Source organism: Lucilia cuprina, chromosome 6, assembly GCF_022045245.1.
Source record: "Lucilia cuprina isolate Lc7/37 chromosome 6, ASM2204524v1, whole genome shotgun sequence".
NCBI lineage: Eukaryota > Metazoa > Arthropoda > Insecta > Diptera > Calliphoridae > Lucilia > Lucilia cuprina.
This window is the reverse complement of record NC_060954.1, coordinates 7,544,885-7,549,317: the sequence shown is the minus strand read 5'-3', so window position 1 is coordinate 7,549,317 and position 4,433 is coordinate 7,544,885.

Sequence of the window (4,433 nt, the reverse complement as noted above, 5' to 3'; positions counted from 1 at the left end):
CTAGTCTATAGTCTAGTCTATAGTCTAGTCTATAGTCTAGTCTATAGTCTAGTCTATAGTCTAGTCTGTAGTCTAGTCTATAGTCTAGTCTGTAGTCTAGTCTATAGGTTAGTCTATAGTCTGGCCTATAGGCTAGTCTGTGGTCTAGTCTGTAGGCTAGTCTATAGTCTTATATATAAGTAGTGTAGATTATATTGGGTCAATTGAAATTTCAATATTAGTAAACTATTAATTAAATAGTTTTTATAGTGGTATCTAAGGTCACTTAACAATTATCTTATTTGTTCGTTAATAGCTATAAACTTAAGTCAGTGAACTAAGTCTAACTATTTAGCAAATATAGTTTTTTTTTTTTTTTTGTCTAAAGAAGCACCCACTTAATAATAAATTAGTTATTGAAAATTAAAAACATAAATAGTAAATTTAACACGTATGTTTTATACTTTGTTGTTGCTGTTTGAAATTTAGACTATTTCCTTATGACTTTTGGCACAAATGTTAGTAAATAAATTATTTAAATTTAATAGCCTTTATATTACAAATGAGAATGTGAAATAGATAAGGAGTGTCTAACAATTAGTTAGTTTATAGATTTCTAGAAATTTTCTCATGTTACAAATAGAATTTAAAAATTTCAAAAGATTTCCTTTACAAAATAACAAAAACAAAATGTACAACAATAAAAGAATTGTTTTAAAAACATGACGTCAAAGTAATTAAATTATTTAGTTAATTAAACAATTCTTATTATTTTTGTTTTTGGTTTTAAAGTAAACGTTACGCATAATAAATTAATTAAACTTAAATGATGCAGGAAAGAGATTGTTAGTTGTTGATAATTAGCAAAGTTTGTGAAAAAGAGAGAGAGGAAGAGAGGTAGAGCTTAAAAAAGCTAACAATTGTAAACAAAGTTTGTTGTTTAAGTCTTTTGTTTTTGCTGCTTAAATGTAGGCGCTTCAGTAGTTTGATTTTATTTTAAATTATTGTGTTAAACAAGATGTTTTTGTACAAATGTTTAAAATTTTATAAATTCATTTTTGTTAATGATTTATTACAATTTTGTAAGAAATACTTTGTTTTTGTTTTTAATAGTTGTTGTATTTGACAATATTCATTGAATTGTTCTTCTTTTTAGTTTTTGTTAACAGTTTGTTTCCTCTTATAGATTTCTTGGCTTTGGGGCCAAGTTAAATATTGTTTCTTTATATTTGTTGTTGTTAATAGTATTATAGTAGAATTTTTTTGTAAGTTTTGTTGTTTTTTATATTATTTGTTTATTTTATAAAGTTAACAACGTGTTATTTTTTAAGTTTTTTCTGTTTTGTTTTGTCATTTCGCAAGTTTTTATAGCAATCAGTTGGGTTTTAAACGCGTATTGTGGCGGTTGTGGAAGAAGCTTTAAATATTAATCGTTAAGAATTTTAAATTAAGAAAAAATATATAATTTTGAGAAAATATTAAAATTTATAAAATTGAAAAAATATTTAAAAAAATTTAAATAAATAAATAAAAATTAAAATATCTCAATATAGAATTACAAAAAGAAATAATAAATATATTATTGAAAATTAGAAAAAACTAAATAAATTTCAATTCAAAGAGTATTAAATTTTTTTATTATAAATAACGTTTTAAATAAAAATCTAAAAACCTGAACCACTTAATTGCCAATACTGTTTAGTTGAGAAATCTTTAAACTTTAATTTAAGAAAACGTATTTAATATTTTCGAAAGATTTCGAAAATCTTTTTTCTCTTAATAAGAGTTATACAATGGCTTTGCCGGCCACCTCAGCTTTATGTGGAATATTTACATTTTTATTAGGTAAGTGTAAAAAGAAATAAAGGAACTGCTAGACATTTCCTCTATATCTTTGTAAATAAGGATTTTGGATAAAGAAATAAAAAAAGTGAATCTAAAGTGAATCCTCTATATCTTTGTAAATAAGGATTTTGAATAAAGAAATAAAAAAAGTGAATCTAAAGTGAACTAGAAGTGAATTGGAAGTGAATTAGAAGCGAACTAGAATTGAACTTGTACTGAACATGAACTAAACTAGAACTAAACAAGAACTGAACTAGAACTGAGCTAAAACAGATCTGAAATAGAACTAGAACAGAACTGAAATAGAACTAGAACAGAACTAGGACAGAACTAGAATAGAACTAGAACAGAACTAGAAAAGAACTAGAAAAGAACAAGAACAGAACTAGAACTGAACTAGAAAAGTACTAGAAAAGAACTAGAACAGAACTAGAACAGAACTAGAACAGAACTAGAACAGAACTAGAACAGAACTAGAACAGAACTAAAACAGAACTAGAACAGAACTAGAACAGAACTAGAACAGAACTAGAACAGAACTAGAACAGAACTAGAACAGAAATAGAACAGAAATAGAACAGAAATAGAACAGAACTAGAACAGAACTAAAACAAAACTAGATCAGAACAGAACTAGAAGAGAACTAAAACAGAACTAGAACGGAACTAGAAGAGAACTAAAACAGAACTAGAACAGAACTAGAACAGAACAGAACTAGAAGAGAACTAAAACAGAACTAGAACAGAACTAAAAGAGAACTAAAACAGAACTAGAACAGAACTAGAAGAGAACTAAAACAGAACTAGAACAGAACTAGAAGAGAACTAAAACAGAACTAGAACAAAAATAGAATAGAAATGGAACAGAAATACAACAGAACTAGAGCTTAAGTTGAACTAGTGATTTCTTTTTCTTAATAAGTTCTTCATCATTTCTTAAAATTCCTATTTAAAATGATATATAAAATAAATCATATGTTTTTTTAATTAGTTTAATGAACTTTTTTCAGTTCCATTAACTTTATTTTAATATTTAACCGCCAAAATCTTAAAAACCGCATGAACTTTTAGTTTTGCAGCAGTATTGCCCCCATTTATATATTTCATAATTTATGATTTAATACAAATATTATGATTACTATTTAACTATAATAATAAAAAGAGTGTTAATTAAATAAACAGCAACCGGCTAAAAAAAGAACCTCAACAAATATGGAGGCAAAACAAAACATTCATTTCCGCATTTTGTTAAATATAATGTTAACAAAAAATATAAACAAAAAATGCCATGATATAGATTTTAAAATTTATATTTTTAAATATTTAAATAAATACATAAATGAATAGTTATTAGAGAGAGAGAGTGAACAAAAGGCGCATCATTTTAGAAACTAATGATATTCATTAAACAAAAAAAACTAATGACAATAAAATCTTAACATTGACAATGATTTTAAAGTTTTTACAGTTTTTATGATGAATTTAAATTGATCATAAAGACATTAAATTGTTGTTAGATCTTTATATGAGATTTTGAATTTTAATTGGCTTTAACTGCAATGAATTTAAAGATAAAAACAAAACTGATAATTATATAGTTAGTTATTGTTGTAGCTGTTGTTTTTAACAAGCTGTTACCTGCTACTTTTTTGGCTAAAAAAATATTGCTTCATATACCAAAAACAAATAATCCAAAATCACGTTTTTACAATGTGTGAAGAAAACGTAATATTTCAAATTTCAATCTAGCTGATTAATGGGGAAGGTGCACTAACCTAAAAACGTGGTTAAACATAATAATAATTTTTGTATATATGGTATTTTATCAAAAACTAAATTCTTGAATTTTGTCTAAATTTTTGCACAACCAAAAAGAATTTTTTGTTATATCACTCTTCGGCTACCTTCCCCTCTCCTCTTTTTCTATTGCTGCCTGCATTACTGCATTATGAATTTAAATTGGTTGTGTTTGTTGTTGTTATTGTTTGTGTTCGTATTTACTGATGACCATTAATTGATTTTGTAAATCTTGTTTCACGTTCAAGTTCAGGGTGGAATTTTGATTAAAAACTAAATTGTATAAAACAACACTTTAATTAATTAAGAGTTTATGTTAATTTATTTAAGCTAAAGAAAACATTTGTTTGTTTCTTCAATTAAGCATTTAATGAGCAAGATTTTCACTATTGATTTTTTTTATGAATTTCAGCTGGTTCTCCCATATTTTATAGCCCTAGTCCTAGGGGATTTTGCTCGAATTGTTGTGAGATAAAGGAGAGAGATGATATTAAATTTATGTTGTACACCAGGTAAGTTAAAGGAAAAAAAATTTTTCAACAAAACAAAATAGCCTGAAGCTGTCTTATCGACACTACAGTCCAGTCTATAGTCGAGACAATGGTCTAGTTGATACTAGAGACTGAACTACTTCAGTTCAAAATCATGTACACTTCATGTTATAATTTAGTTCTAGTTCAGTCCTAATTCTGTTCTAGTTCAGTACTAGTTCAGTTCAGTTCTAGCTCAGTTCTAGTTCAGTTCTAGTTCAGTTCTAGTTCAGTTCTAGTTCAGTTCTAGTTCAGTTCTAGTTCAGTTCTAGTTCAGTTCTAG